This window comes from Lissotriton helveticus, chromosome 7, assembly GCF_964261635.1.
Source record: "Lissotriton helveticus chromosome 7, aLisHel1.1, whole genome shotgun sequence".
Taxonomy (NCBI): Eukaryota; Metazoa; Chordata; class Amphibia; order Caudata; family Salamandridae; genus Lissotriton; species Lissotriton helveticus.
The window spans coordinates 1,857,062,655-1,857,079,219 of record NC_136068.1 but is presented as its reverse complement, the minus strand read 5'-3'; the positions used below and the strand labels follow the sequence as shown (position 1 = coordinate 1,857,079,219).

Sequence of the window (16,565 nt, the reverse complement as noted above, 5' to 3'; positions counted from 1 at the left end):
TTTGATTGTCAACAGGTATGATTGGGGTTGAATGTGTTTCACACTTTCTTGTTGTAGGTATACAGCAATGGTATTGGAGAGAAGTAGCTCTATGGGCTCTATGTTGATATACAGGAATACAGACGCCTTCCCTATCAAGTTCACAGGTACTAGACAGTCCTAGTGAGATCATATGAGAGTAGCAAGAGTTCCAGGATTTGTACTAACCTTGTATCCTTTTGTTACAGGTATCCTCATCCCCGCTGACCCTTCCCTGTCCCTCGTCGGATTGCCTTATTACTCTGTGTTACCTTATCCAGAGTTGGGGACGTCGGGAGGTGGACCCCTTTGTGCATCATCCGGAACCGAAGGAGTACACGTGGATCTAATACAAACACGATGCAGCGCTGAAGAGGGGAGAGATCCTCAGAGAGGCCAGGCCTCTCTTGCATCTTCTTGGACTAGCACTGTGTAGCGAGAAAAACTTCTCCCACTACAAGGAACCCAAGATACAGGTCTGACGGCATGGTTTATCATCACCTGTCGAGCTGGAACACGTCCAGAGCTGCCTCAGGGCCTGAATGCTTTCCTTTCTCTCCAAGTGCAGGTGCTAGAAAACAACTACCATTTCAGACTAATGTTCATAGCTGCAGGGCGGTGCTATATCATAAGTTGTGTATCAACAAAGAGAGAGGTAGGGAGATTTCAAAGACACTCTCTTAGTCCCCGGTTAAATGTCAAACAACAAAAAAAGAGAGAGGTCTGAACTGGTCAAGCCCACGGCTACCAGAAACGTGGAGCAAAAAGATAAGCGAGATATTATTGATCACAGTCACTCTAGTTTAGTGGGATCATAGTCACTCTATTTGAGTAGGAAAGCCCTCACACACCGACCTAGTCAGTGTCATGCTTCATCATCGGGCCCCACCGAAGAGACAGAGTATGGACGATCGTCGGGGTCCGGTCTAGAGGGTCGCAACAGGTTTAAAAGCGGGCTGTGAGCGCTGAGGGCGATGTGCCAATCGCGCTCCAACCCCCCTCCCGAGACCCATGGTGCAAGTAGCGCCCACTTTTAAAGTGCTGATACACCCCTAATTTTGGGGTTTTTTGGATTGAGCAAATTGCTCTCCCATTTTAAGCACTTTTTTCACTTTTCCTTTTCACTTTCACGCCCCCAGGTCAGGGTGGACTATTAGAGTGTCCATACCGCCGGGGTTTTAGTCCTGAAGAATGCCATGGTAAATATATACCACATTGAAGGCAGAAACATGTTGACTGATTTTAATAAATTTGTGGTATTTAGCTGAATTTAAACTAGATCCTAATAACCTTGGCTATTAAATTCAGACACATATACCACTTACACGTGTCTTAGGGATCACTTATTAAAGTTTTTTTGATACCCTGTTAGTCACTTTTAATTTGAGAATCTTCACAACACATCCTCCCCACACAACCAGCTCCGCAGTCTTTCTGGCGTCGCAGCACACCGAAGAGACACTCTGTCTCTTCGGTGGGGCCCGATGATGAAGCATGACACTGACTAGGTCGGTGTGTGAGGGCTTTCCTACTCAAATAGAGTGACTATGATCCCACTAAACTAGAGTGACTGTGATCAATAATATCTCGCTTATCTTTTTGCTCCACGTTTCTGGTAGCCGTGGGCTTGACCAGTTCAGACCTCTCTCTTTTTTTGTTGTTTGGCTATATCATAAGTGACACATCCCCACACCCGACCTTTGGACTAACACTTCCAGTTTTGCCTCTAGGGTCCTAGCTTGTGTTGAACAAACCCCGCTGCAAAGGGCTTAAGGTGGAAACGCCAGACAGGACATGGACCCACAATGCACCTACACAGGTCTCCCTAACATGTCCATCTCACATGACACAAATGTTGGCCTTCTTTCCCTTTTTGGGATAAAGCTACCTTCTGAGCTTCCTTCCAATTAACCTCAATGAAAAAAAAAGTGCTTCATGGTGTCCCCTCTTATACAGGATTGACTCGTCCAATTCAGGTGTTTCCTTCACTTTCAGCACTTCCAGCTCCACATCTGGATAAATGACAACTTCAAGCGTCCCGGATTAACCTAGTTCACTCTCTTGTAAGGTCATAGTATTATGGTATAGAAACTACACTTGTAACATGGAAAGTTGCATGTCACCCATAGATTGCAGCACTTTTTGGTCCCTCTGCTAGTGACCAGTGAAAAGATGGATTCAGGCCTGCCCTGTGTATTTCTCTCCTGTCTTACCCAGTCAAAATCCTGGAAGGCAACGTCAGTAAGACATTAGCCCAATATTTGGAAAACAGTAACTATCTGGAGGAAGAGCAACCAAATCAGCTCCGATGACCGCCATGGATGAGTTAAGGAGGCGAGTTAAGGAGGCGAGTTGATGAGGGGCGATCAGTGATGCTGGTTTGACTTGACCTCTCGGCCGCATTCGATACAGTCTGCGGCACCACGCTTCTAGCTCGGCTAGAGACCTCTGGCGGGGATCAGGGACAGTCTTGCAATGGTTCCGTTCATATCTTTTGGACAGAAGTCTAGAGGTTGCTCCAACACCGCTCCACTCCCAGGTCAGGCCTATCAAACATGGAGTGCCACAGGCCAGCCCGATTTTAACATCTATATGGCCCCCTTGATTAGACTCATTAAGTCCTATAAGGGGACATTGGTCAACTATGCTGATGATACACAACTTATTCTTTCATTGGCAAGCAATGAACAACTCTCCATTTTTCATGATGTATGAAGGACATCATTCAGTGGCTTGGTCTAAACTCCTAATAATGTAATGGTGATAAGCCAGAGCTGCTCTGCACCCCAAAAAGCCCCGGTTGTACTCCCTTCCAAACTTTTGCCCTAGGCCGTTTGAGGGTCCTGTGGTTCCTGTCAAAGTGGTCCAGAATCTGGGAGACACATGTGATGACAAACTAAGTTTGGACAGTCATGTGAATAAAGTTGCAGGCACTTGTTTTGCGCTTCTGAGATCTCTGCGGAAGATCTTGGTGGTGCTTCCCCACTCCTCTAGAGCGCTCGTAGTCCTTAGTGTCATTCTTAGTTACCTGGAATACTGCAATGCCCTCTGTTGGACGCACCGGAGTACCTATTACATCGTTTGTCAAGAGTTCAGGTAGCAGCTAAACTTACCCTTAATAGATCTGCCACCCTGGCTCTGAAGTAGCTACATTGGCTACCACTCAAGCAAAGAATTTGTTTCAGATCTCTTTGCATCATGTTCAATGCTTTTGAGGGGGTAGGCCCTGCCCCCTTGCGTAAGAGGCTTAGACGATATACTACCAGCATAGCTCTTCGTTCTACATCAGCCTAACTGCTATGCGCGACCAAGTACAGGAAATCCAGGCAAGGTCTCCGGACCTTTATGGTTAGCTCAGCCAAGCTTTGGAACTCACTTCCTCTTCTACTGAGATCCATGACTGACTTGTTACAATGTAGGAGGGCACTTATGCCTGGCTCTTCACCCAAGTAATTGGTTAAGTCTTGTCTTGCTATCATTTCTAGTTGCCCATCAGGGTTTCTTTTTAGGGTCCTTTTTGGTCTGTGTATCTCTTTTCTCTGTTATTTGGCTAGCACCTGGATACCGTTTGGGTGGTAGAGCGCTTTATAAATAAAATAAATAAATAGCCTGACAGCAGCAGCTTGAACCCTGCAGCACGGACCTGTAAAAACACCCTTTTGACAGGTAGGACAACCTACCGAAGCTCAACTTGCTGCCTGTGAGGTAGGGCGCATACTATTTAAGTGTGGAACATGTGTACTATTAAAAACATCACACAAGCACAGTGATTAAGCCCAAAACAACATTATCTCTACCTGCCTGAAGCATCTGGAGGCTAAGTTGTGTTAGCACTGCAGCCACTGCCTCGCCTGTGCTTAGCCTGAATGAGGTGTGAAAACTGCTTCCAGAGCAGTGACAATGGCCTGTGAGTGGGGGGGAGTCTTCTTCCCCTGGCAAGAAGATCAGTTGGGTGGGTAAGGACCTGAACTTCAAAGGGGCATGCCGTGCCACAAGTAAATGTTAGGAGAAAACTGGAAATGCCCAGCCTGTGTCATGCTGGCAATAAACCCTACGGGAGAAAAGTAACTCCCAGAACCAGTTTTGAGTGGCCACAGAGGAGGGGACTGTGTACTTTGCAACTTCTTTGGGTGGACACTGGCTCTGCACACTCAAGTATTTCTCCAGCTTGATTTTTAATAGCAAAGGGCAGGGTGGGATTGTTTACAGAAGGGTAAACAGGAAGTGCTGGGAAAAAAAAAAAAAAAAAAAAAAAAAAAGAGGATAGGGTTACCCCATGGAACTTTACTCCATTATTTATGGGTGAGCCAGGAGTCATCCCTGCCCACTAGCTGTTGCCAACCCTAAAGGTGGCACCCCAAGGCATCTGCCATAGAAAACTCTTTGGACCTATAGAAATGCAGATGAGGACTGCATCCCCTGCTGCAGAACTGGGAGGAGACCCAAAGGCCCAGAACTGCTTCCACAGAGGGCAAAAAGTGAACTCCAGGGGTCAGCTGGCTGGTCTCCTGCATGGCTACAGGGACACGACAAACTGCAAGAAGTCTTTTTAATATAGAGTTTGACCGACCAGTAGCAACTAGATCCTGGTGATGGCCTCCAACTCACACCCTGAGAGTCCCTAAGTGCCTCTCCCGAGGTCCTGGCTGCATTATATGTGACGTACTCCTGTGGTAGTTTGGGCACCTGAGAAAAATGTAGAAACGTTTGCTTGAGAGATGTATTGGGACCTGCTGAGAAAAGTATCCAAGCAGCAGTTTCACAGCATCAGATTGGAGTTTAGATTCATCCTGCTTCAAGGTCCCCACATCTCCAAAAAACAGAACAACTCCCATTCTGCGGTGGGACTTGAACAATTATTTTCTATGAGAAAACTGGAATGCACCAGAGCACTAATCTTGCTTCAGGTATCTGGATTTTGGTTTGATGGCGAAGACTACAGCTTTAGTATCGACCCTAGAGGGAAGGATTTTTCTTCTCAAAAAGTGACAAAGCACCTTTCTGAAGTGGAAATTAGAAACTGTATCCACTTTATGTCTTCCAGACATTCACCAGGACCAATCCACTTTGTGGATCAGATCCGGGCTCCATCACTGTCAATCTGAAATTGCAGCCTTGTCTCGATCTACTGCCTAAATGGACTTACACAGAACCTCTATTTTTCTTGGCGCTTTTTCCACTTAAGCCTTTAGAAATATAGATCTTTGGTTCCCAGGATTGGATTTATATTGTTTTGGTGTCAATTTGCTGATTACATTTTTCTCAGGTTTTCATAAACTGGAGTGGGATTTGTGCTGTGTTGTCTCTTTAACTTTATACGTGTTTTGGTACTTCTAATTGCTTTACAAATTTTTTGTAGGTTGAGCCAGTCTGCTCTGTGCTCCCATAGCTACTAGTGTTTGAGATTAGGTTTAAATTACTAACATATTAGACTGGACATAACAGGTTAGTGACTTTGTTAGTTGCGTTGGATTTCCATCCAGCCCAATTAATAATTCACTTCTTTACATATAGAAATACCTTTTTAATGAAAGCATTAAATTGCATGAGGCCTACATAGAGAAAATGTAGAGTGCACATGACTGGTTTGGTCGGCCCCAGAGGGCCAACCAAACAGTTAGAGCCCACAAAAGTCGGTAAGCCACTACTCTAGGACCTACCAGGCATACCCTCCCGTCCTCTCCTAACCAGCCATACCCTGCCTTCTGTGTTCTTACAGCACGAGAAGCAAAAACATAAAATGGTATTTTATTCCTTGTAAAACTGAGCAGTTTAAAACGGAGCTCGGTTTCTAAACCTGCCAGAGCCATGCTCGGCCTGAGGGCTGAGGGGGCGGTGCAGCCCTGTGGAGTTTCCTCAGCTGACAGCCAGTGTGCCAGGGGGAGCCATGGCACTCTCCCAGAGAGTCATCTGGCATGATGCCAGCTTCACAAGTGGAAGTGGTACTGCTGGAAGGGAAGTATCGGTGGGTGTAACTTCTGCGGTCACAATACACGGCACGAGGAGTTTTTTTTTTTTTTAAACACAGTCACAGAAGAAGCTGCCACTTTAATTTGAAATAAGAGTTGACATCAACAAGGAGTTGGTCCTGCACTTCACTGACAGAAAAAGAAGCAAAGGCCAGGTAAAAGAGACCAAGAGAGCGCAAGCGTGTGGACAGACATACAAAGAAACAAACATAAGACTAGAAAAACAGAGAGAAAAATAAACACACACTGCCACACAAGCAAAAACAGAGAAACCCCCCCACACACAAAATTCTGCGCATATGTAAGTCTACTTCTTTCAGTGACAGACGCATCTATCAGAGTGAGAATAGGTGTGACGAAGAGAACAAGGACCACGCAGAAGTTACACAGCTGGCTCACTGCAGGCGCCATCTTGCAAAGCCGATTGTGGATTCCAAAAGACAGATAAACAGCCCTGTGTGCAGTGCTTTGAATGTGCCGGTACTGTCCGGTAGGGAGTACCGGCACTTTTTTATTTTGAGAGGGAGAGTACCGGCACTTCTCAAGAGTGACGGAATACTTTTAATTGGAGAGTACCGGCACTTCTCAAGAGCGACATAATACTTTTAATTGGAGAGTACCGGCACTTCTACATTTCCATTCCAAGCACTGCCTGCGTGTGGTTAATTGAAGATAATTCTACAGCTCTGTGCCCTGTCAGGGGAATCTTCAGTCTCAAACTAGTGCAGTCAATCTGTGTTATGCAACACTCGCGCGCACCGCTACCTGCTGAATGTGAAGAACAAACATCAGCCGGAAAAGGTGCACTGGAATTTGAGGGATGCAAACAGAGGGGAGGGCAACAATGACAAAGATAACTGTTCAACCCGAGAGGAAAGAAAGTTCATTGACTTCAGTTCCTGAACTGCATAAAGGCAATTTCAGCAGCTGCCTTACAGTGTTACTCTAAATGGCCACAAGAGGGCACCCGTTTGCAAGAAATGGCTCTAAATTCATTGTAGCTACGCAAAAGGAAGCCTGTGGCCTCGAAATTTCTTGTATCCCAGCTGCCTGAAAACCACCAGTACCTGCGTGTTCGTGCATCGTGCCACTTTTGAACGGATTGCCTTGCACGGGCAACTATTTTCTAGAGGGACACATGTGAGATCTGTGGGTTTAATAAACTATATTTTGGTTTTTACGCGCTTTGTAGCAGTTGAGCCATTTCTTAGTGCTGTGAACGACAAATATTACTGCAAAGTTTAATGGTTTGAAAACTTAGAATCATGAGATGGTCATGGCCTTTTTGCAGTAGCGCCACGACAGACATCTCTCAGACATTGTGCAAGAAAACAGTAGTCGATATCCACTCTGGAGAAAATTGAAACTCACTAAATGGCCTCGTAGCCCTGGGTTTCAGTGGCCACTGGCTGTCCCGGCTACGACCAGTCGAAGGAGGGCTACTCGTTGTACGGCCCGGAGACCGCTTGCGGTCCCCCCGGACCTTACCATGTAGTCCCCTGGTGTACACAAGCATTGGGCTGCTGTTTAGGTGGCAGACCACCAACATTCAGAAACATGTTAAACGGGCAAATATTTATTTACATGAAGTAAAGGAAAAGGAAAGAATGTGTACTGCACCACTTATCATGAGTAACAAATTCATATTTAAAGACATTGTGCAACACATTTAAAAATAGGTTAGTCTCTTAAAAAGTCACAAAAAAGTGCATTACTTTAATGCGATAGAGTTTTGCCTTAGTACATCAGATTATATCACTGGATTGAGTGGCATTTATTAGAAGGCCTAGATTTCAAAAATGAACTTAGAAACATGCATGCCCTCCCTATATCTGAAAGCAATGCTGCTAGTAAACTATGAGGTAACTCAGGTGTCGCGTGCACCCACTATGCCTTAAGATGATATTATAAATGAAATAATATTACAGTTCATCAAATCAAGCACGAGAGGGATTTGTACAACGCACATCCTGAACTCCTGCATTTCAAGGAGCTCTCAAATGTACTAATGAAGGAAAAGGAGGCAGGTGCACAAAACAAGTGCCTAAGATCACACAATTTGGCGAAGGAGGGAAGCCTCTGAATTCCGGGTTTTCTGGTTTCACAGTATGCCAATCAGCCACTAGATGGATCTCTCTTTCATGTTACACAAAAGTGAATGTTTTGTCTTCAATTCTTTGCACGTGAGATTGGAGCATGGGTGACAGACAGAAGCCGCAGGGAGGCCTGGACTGCTTTGGCCTCAAAGACCAGGGCCGGCGCTAGGCATGGGCAGCGTGGGCAGCTGCCCAGGGCCTCGCACTCAGCCCACCAGCATGGGGCCACGCACTGGTGATGTGTCCTGTCGGTTCCCAGGCGATCCATTTCAAAGAAAGGTGTGACCTTTCTTTGAAATGGAGGAGCCCCCCTCCCCGGGCCTCTCAGGGATGGTATCTGGATACATAAGGGAGGGAGACGCTCCCTTCAATTGAAAGGAGACCCATTCACAAACACTGTGGGAGGCCCATTGTCCATCATTTTGGCGCCCCCATAGTTTTAACTTTTAGCCCACAAGTAATTCTCACACCTATCGGACTGAAGGTGTGAGAAATGCTTGTGGGCTCAAAGTTAAAACTGTGGGGGGCAACAAAATGCTGGACAATGGGCCTCCCACAGTGTCTGTGAATGGTCTCCTTGCAAGGGGCCACTTATCTACATTAGAGGGGCCTCGCACATTCCCTTTTAGCCCAGGGCCTCGCAAATCCTAGAACCGGCCCTGCCAAAGACCCAAGAGCACTTTGAGCCGAGCCGAGCCAGGTACCAGCTCGAGCCGCCTGAGGCTTTCCCTCTTCTATCATATTGTGGCAATTAAAGGGATAACAGCATAGGAAGGACTTCATCAAAATAACTTTATTCGATTCTTCTGAATCGTAAAAGATAAATATAAAAAATACAGTTAAAAACATTAATAAGAAATGAGCATATTCGCTTCAATAATTGTTAATATACCAGCAAAACTCAATCCGTTTTAAAATTATCCAAACGGAAGGACATGATTTAACCAAGATCAAACTATTTGATGGAACAGGAGCATCAAGGCCGCAGCGCCAGCCTCCTCGTTCAAGGTTCATAACTTTCTCACTCCACCACATTTTAGTGAGTGGACTAGGAGACTGGTTCTCTCCCCGATAGGTAAAATCAAATGTTTGTTGGGTCAAAGTCCTTTTTTCTCTCATCACAGACTTGCTACCAGTGTTTAGATTCAAGTTCTTTCTACCTTAGCAAAAAACCACAAAGTAGAGAAATCTGTTCAAAAGGCGATTGCCCAAGAGCACACAATTCATCACAAGGGGAGGCCAGGATTTTACAAACAAAAATCATGTTTACTGGTTCTATGTTGCTCACTACACAACTAGGGTGTGAGGGGTTCCTCTGGTGAGACTGAAGAACTTTTCACACCAAAGAAAGGTTGCTTTTTCGTGGACATGCCCAGACTTAAAACAGAGTTCACAACTATCATACTTTGGCACAGTGGTACAGCCAGGTTAAATATCAAGTTTCCCAGTGCTGTGGCTTAAACATTCCCACTGTGGGTGGAAGTTGGGTTCCTGTCTGGCCCTCTCAGTGAAATGTACACCTTGTGAGCGGCATTTATCAAAGGTTTATAGCACTCGTTACCTTAACTAAGAATGTCTTTATGAACTCCTACTGTTTACTAGTAGGAGACTAAAGGCTCAAGTAGACTGTAAACTCTCAGATTAATTTCAATACAATTCAATAATCAAGTGACTTCCTTTGTGCACTTGACTCTCCAACGGTAGCGTTGGCAGGCAGAGAAGGCTGACTCCAGGGGGCGGTAGAGGAACAGAAACGTGGACACTGCAGTGCACAGGTGTGTCACATCTATGCCTCTTCTAGAGATTAAAGGCTTGCATTAGAGGCAAGGATGGAATGAGGGCTCAAAACAACACAATGACTCATAGTCCACACTACAGGCATCAACACAGCCCTCCTACACACCATACTTTTTGTTCGTGGGAAACTGTTAGCAAGAACTGATGAGTCAAAGGCTCCTTTTGCAAACAGACTGAGCAGAAGCGACAGCGCCTCGGACACGCCTGCCGCCTTCCAGGAACTGCTACAGGCAGTCTAGAGTCGGCGCCATCACCAGGCAACGCTGCAGATGCACACAGCACTGCGGGTCGAATCTGCTGCTTGACAAACAGGATGTATTCTTTTGTACCCACAGATCAGTGGTGGATCTGCGGTTACATGCAAAGAGGCATGTTTCCCGTTTTGAACATGCCATGCCTGCTGCATCTCAGTTACACTCTGCCCTGCCAGGGGCGGCCTTAGGCATGTGCAAGCTGTGCACCTGCACAGGGCCACCAAACCCCAGGGGCTACCACTCCAATATATATCCTTAATATATTAATCTTCTGAGGATGGATACATATTTGCGTGTCGGCCACTGGCAGGGACTTCCAAACACCCTGACCCCCCTCTTTACTGGCCTCCGCGCTCCATCCCGCCCGGACCCCCTCTTCCGAAGGCCCCCCACCTACGCTCCCTGCACAGGGCCGCCATGAGCCTAAAGCCGCCCCTGGCCCTGTGGTCCCCCAGACAGGGTTTTCTGGGCCCCAGCTGTGGTGGTTGAGGTACAGCTTACTATGGCTCTGATAACTGAGCCTTGTACCACCTATTCTGCACTGGTCTCTCTGGGTGGTGGGGAGAGCAGTCAATGGGTTCTCTGAGAAGTAGTGAGGGGGGCAGAGTTTCTAGGCAGTGGGCTAATGAAAAAGCAGCTGAAGTCACCATCCACCAGGTTCAGGAGATAGCAGAAATGCCGAGGAGCCTCTCTTCAAGCTGAAATCTTATTTAAGAAGCAATGTAAAAAGCATCAGCTCGTCCAGAGTCCTACAACTAGCTGTCGACAGTGAAGAAACTGGATCTTCTAGTATAACTGAGCAAGGAACATCAAACAGAGCCCCAGTGTTAAATGAATCATAAGTAGGAACATTAGAGAGATCTGGCAACCGAAGAGCAATAGAGCTACTCCTCGAAGAAAAGGACCCCAACGCTTGTAGTGGATACAAGAAGACCAGCTGCTCGTAGATGGAAGAGGACTGGCCGCTCCTAGATGTGTTTGTATTTATATAGCGCCTTCTACCCGGAGGTCTCGTAGCGCTGTATTCATACTGCTGTGGAACCCTTCCAGGCTTTTCCTGTGAAATGTCCACTCCTGGGCACCCCCAAGGTGGAGGCCAGGCATCCTTAGCGTTGTGGGGGCCGTTGTGGAGATTAAGCAAGCTAATGCCCAGAGTGGGACCCATGATTAGACTAGGCACCGAGGCGAGAATAATCAGATCCGGGGAAATTGTGTCCAAGAGCCGCCGCGTCGGGAATTGAACCCTGGTCCAGGGCCAGACCTCTGCATCAGGGTCTGCTGCTCTAACCATTGAGCCACACTTCCCCACTAGATGGAGGATTAGGTCCTAGTGGCTGGTAGAAAGAAGAGAACCAGCCTTTGGCAGTGCCATCCGTGCCAAGTGTGCAGGGGGTCAGGTAGAACTGTGCCATCATTGTGGCATGTCAGTCAAGGAGGATGGCGACAGATGTGCAGAGGTTAGAGACAAGAAAAGCGTTTATCGCACTTGTGCAGAAAGCACGGAACCCAGACTGGAGGGGATCATCAGTGTAGGAGAGAGGTGTGGCGCAGCGGCCAGGGTGACTGACCTCGGAACCTGGGGGCTCACAGTTCACAGTTCGACCCCTGGTACCGGCGGCAGATCAGCTCAGCACCATTTGTTTCTGTGCAATAGCTCGCTTAATCTTCAAGACAACCCCCAGCACCTTGACACCCTCAGGTAATTGTTTGCGCTTTACAAATACTGGACATTTACATCTGCAGGGACAATACAGAATGTGTAACTTGGTTGTAGGGGGACCAGGAGTTTGAGAAAATGAGCTAATGAGGTTCAGAGTGAAAGAAGGAGAAAAGCGGCGAGGTTGGGCGTTGTCTTTTTTGTTTTTTATTTGTTGAAGTAGCAACAGCAAACAGGTATTAAAGTCCTTGGAAACATGCCAGCGGTTGTCATAAAAAGAGCATTCGAGCAGTGCATCTGATTGTAATTCTGCAATTGGCTGACACCTCATTTCATACGCCATAAACTCTCCTCTTCAAAACCTTATCGCTGTAATGTAACATTAACTACTCACCGCCACCCTTCCTATCTCACTAACTATTCACCTGAAACAACATGTCCCCCCCCACCCCCGATCACACCTACCTGATATTAATATATCAAAGTAACTGGAGTAAATGCATAGCATTTTGTAGTATTCTGGGTTTAGTGTTTATGTTACTGCGCTTCTCTGCTTCTAGCTACTCAGCCAGTGTGAGTGTTCCAGGTTAGAATGTGAGTGTGATTGACATGGATGGAATGCTTGTGTGACTGGTATGAGGGTTGGCAGTTGGAGTATGGGCTGAGTAGCTAAGAGGCTGCTCCTGGTGGGGCTGCTTGGTCCAGAATTATACTTCCTACTATCCTGAATATGGCTGAATAAATCTACTTCATAACTCCACTACATCTGCCTCGGCTACATCATTACATGTATGTATGGACTAACATACTACACATTTGTTTTGCGAGCACGACTGATATTTGATATTTTGATATTTATTTATTTAATTGTATAGCGCTGAATCACCCATGAGGGTATCTTGGCGCTTTGGGCATAGACTGCTCACAATAACCACTAGATCAACCACTAACCTCGAGTTCCGCAGTAGCACACTAATCGGCGTACAGCCCATTCACTCATACATTGCACCAAGCAGGCTTAGGGGCGTGAAGAGTGGGACAACTCTCAGAGGCAGACCCTAAAAAGAAGCATTGGCATAACCAATCGGTCTGGCAAGCATGAGCGGTAATACTTTATTTTTTATTATTTTCACCAGTAGCATATGCCACAAAAACAGATGACAAGAGAAAAATAGAGCATGCCATATGAGAGCAATAAAATGTTTAAATGTGAAAATAAATTAACCTTTGCATATAATGTAAATAGAGGAGTATGTTGCTTCCTAGTGAGCAGGTGTATGTGGAACACATATAAAAACACCCTTTTTAGTTCCAAAGCATATCACAGGAAACTCTTATACTTACAGCGTGCAAAGAAAAAAAAAGTACTTCTGGCTTTGAATTACTGTAACATTAAAACATTCAATACATATACACGGGTGATTTTTAAAAAATGGAAAAAAAAGTGTCTTCTGTTTTTAGTAAATGTGCACGTGGTGAGGCAAAATGCTTCACTCGCAGTGAGAGGGAGAACCGTGTCTTAAATAGGCTGGCTCATTGCCCAGTGCTGCATGCTGTGGTGGGCGGAAACAAAATGTGAATGTCAGTTGAAGAGGCCAATGAATGAAGAGGGCTGAGCCCGAACCCTTTCTAGGTATGAATACATGCACAATTGTATGTGTGTATTTTTGTGTCGTTTAACCACATGGGGTGTGCAAGAAAAACAAGTCTGTCTCTAGGCCAGACTTAAGGTAGGACAGACACTGCATGTACCCCCGTGGGGGCCACAGTTCCCAGGAGACTGCGGCCTGGGCAGCAGCACAGCTGTGCAGAGCAGGGAAACTCCCTCCTCCCACCGGCCCCAGACCAGCCCTGGTGTGTTAAGGTCTCCAAAGTAAACACTGCTTCAAACACAGATAAATCAACGAGGCGCCCTGCTGAAGGCCCATCAGGCTCCTGACTTTGCTTCCCTTGAGGGAAACACGCCCCGCCCTCTGCCCCTCACACCATACCCTGCTCTGGTCTAATTCTATTTTGAGCACACAATCAGTCACCAAATCCACAAGGGGCCTGGGACAGACCTGGAGAGAATCCAACTGTGAGCACCGACAGCAGGCTGGACAGCAGGCCTGTCTGAGGGGCTGAAGGAGACCGGAAGTGAGCCGGCTCGGACCCTTGACCTACAAGGGATATGCGGGCGTTTAAGCATCAGCACGTGGACGTCAAAGTGACTTACAGGCCTCTTTCCACACTGTCCCTCTCCGCTTACCGCCCCTGACCCATCTGCAGTCCTCCCAGTCCCAGCCCCGTCTGCCTTGCTTCCCTCCTGCTGCCTCTGCTCACGCCTCGCTGACTGCGGCCTCCTTGCCCTTCAATATCCTGTTCCTGGTGTGGTGTATGCGCACAGACACACCCGCGCACAGACACACACACACACACAGACACACTCACTTCAAGAGCAGGATGAGGAGAAGGAAATGGAAGGTCTGCTTTACCCAACCAACGACAACACAGTAATGCCTCATCTAAAGGACAGTCAACAACCCCTTCTTTTCAGGCTGAGAGCCAAGAAGCCCAGGGTGATGGCGCCCCCTGGGGCAGAAGTCCATCAGGGGGGAGAGGTGCGCTGTGATCACACCGCACACTGGGCCGGCGGGAGTAGACATCACACACTAGATACTCTTGTTTTGGGGGCGGTCCTTCATAAAAGGCACCACTTCCTGAGATATGCATTTAAACCCGGCAGCGATTTGGATGACGTCTTACAGGTGGTGTGCCTGTGTCTGCACGGAGCGCTTCACCCATTGAGCTATCTCACCACACCTGGCACGTGTCACCTGCAGGTCACAAGATGACCCCCGCAGCAGGCACATCAACACTAAGCTGCTTCACGTTGTTTCAAACGTGGTACCAGAGAGAGTCTTCACCGCCGGACTTACCTTCCCAGTACAGTGCCCTGAAGCTTACTGCAGCTAGACTAGATCTGTGCAACAGGCGCCTTAACCCTGTCAGCTATCTACGCGAACACACTGAGCCAAGAATGCTTTACTATCAGTTTCCCTTTGTTTTCGGATTCTTTCTGCAGAGTTTAAATAAATCGTGCATTTGTAGCGTCAGCCTGCATTCACGAGCGTCCTTCCTGGCTCTTGCTGCGCCCTGTTGCGTCTTATCCACGCCGCCCGAGGACCCCCCGCCCGTCTCTGTTCTCTCCCCCCTCTTTCTGTCTCCCCACTAACCCACACCCACCCACTGCCTGTTCCTCACCCCATCCCCTTCAAAAATAGGTAAAATAAACTTGAGAAACAAATCCTAGAATGAGACAGACACACACGGTCAAATGCAGAAAGCGCTATATCAATGTCATGCGCCGCAGGCGCTTCTACCCGCTGCTTCACAAACAGGTTTCATCCAGTTGTACAGACACACCTTTCACAGAGGTCAGAGTGCGAACAACAGAGGCTCACAGCCTAGTCCAAGCCCACACGAGTGAACAGCTGGCTCTCGCTGGGGATTCCCTGCCGGACCCCACACGCAGCACACCGCGCCCTACACACGGCAGGAGTGCATGGGGGAAACTCCAGGGCAAGTTCACAGCCGGAGCGAAACACGTGTCAGCCACGGTCCGTCAGCGCCTAACAAGAAATGACATTATGGCGGGTTATTTCCGTGATAAGAGCAGGGTGATTTCCAGAAACTATTCTCCTCTCCCGCCCTCTCCACACCTTCATTCCCGCCAGTTTCGAGGGGGATTCATGTTTCTATTTCTCACATCTGGTTCTATTCCTTTGTGCGCTTTCCTTCCTTTACACCCCCTTCCCTCGCCCCCTCTGTATCCTCCCTCCGGGCCTGGCGTGGATTCGGCCTGGCGCCTCACACGCTCCGCTCGCCCCCACACACACTCACCAGTGCCTTGAGTCCCGGGCCCCGCGGGAGGCGCCTCCTGCCCGGGGCGCGTCCATCACCGGCCCCGCACCGAGCCCTCCCGGAGACGGCCGAGGCCAGGCCCCTCCCAGGCCGGGGACGCCGCCTCCTGGCGCGGGTGGATGAGGCGCGCCGCCCGGGGCTGCTGGGTTTACCCAGGGGGGCGCGCCAAGGCGCAGCCGAGTCCCACTGCTTCTGGTCGCTTCAAGGCGCTCTGCCGTGGACGCCGCCTCCTGGTGCGGATGGATGAGGCGCGCAGCCTGGGCTGCTGGGTTTACCCAGGGGGCGCAGTCGAGTCCCACTGCTTCAAGGCGCTGCCAGGTGGGCGCTTTAGGCGCTGCCGGGGACGGCACCTCCTGGTGCGGATGGACAAGACGCCGGGTCCGCTGTGTGGCAGAGGCGCCTCTGGCAGGTGGGCGCTTCAGGGCGCAGCCCAGGCTCCTCTTCCCCGCGGGGACTCCGGACTGCTGCTTCAAGGCGCTACCGGTTTCAGTCAGACGGGAGCTCCGGATGGGTGTTTCAAGCCAGGCGCTGGCCAAGAGGGAGTTCCAGGCGCAGGAGGCTGCCCTGCGCGGGGGGCGTTCCTGGCTGCGCGGATGCTGGTGGCCCGCAGCAGGTGATGGACTCAGGTGCGGCCCCGGGGCGGAGGCTTCGAGGCGCGGGCGGATCCTCGGCCCACGTGGCCGTGACTGGGGCCACCCCCAGCAGCTCACACCCGACGAGGGTCCGCGTGACCCGGAAGACTAAAGTCCACGCGGGGGAGTGGAGGGCACCCTCCTTTGGGGGGGTGTGCGCGCGCCTCTGAAGTGTTTATACCAGGAGGAAAGAGGACAACTGTAGGTCAGAGGTCGGGTGTGTGGCACTGGGGTAGTGT

General features: G+C 48.7%; 1 protein-coding gene across 7 annotated transcripts in view; it reads right to left on the bottom strand.

Moving 5' to 3' along the window:
• The window catches only part of LOC144770835 (uncharacterized), a 131,137-nt gene extending 114,916 nt beyond the window's left edge, over nucleotides 1-16,221 (bottom strand). For all 7 annotated transcript variants that reach the window (XR_013599046.1, XR_013599047.1, XR_013599042.1 and 4 more), the window contains exon 1: nucleotides 15,674-16,221. The gene's annotated coding sequence lies outside the window, so the exon portion shown is untranslated. The remainder of the gene's footprint in view (nucleotides 1-15,673) is intronic.
• Nucleotides 16,222-16,565: the final 344 nt, after the last annotated feature.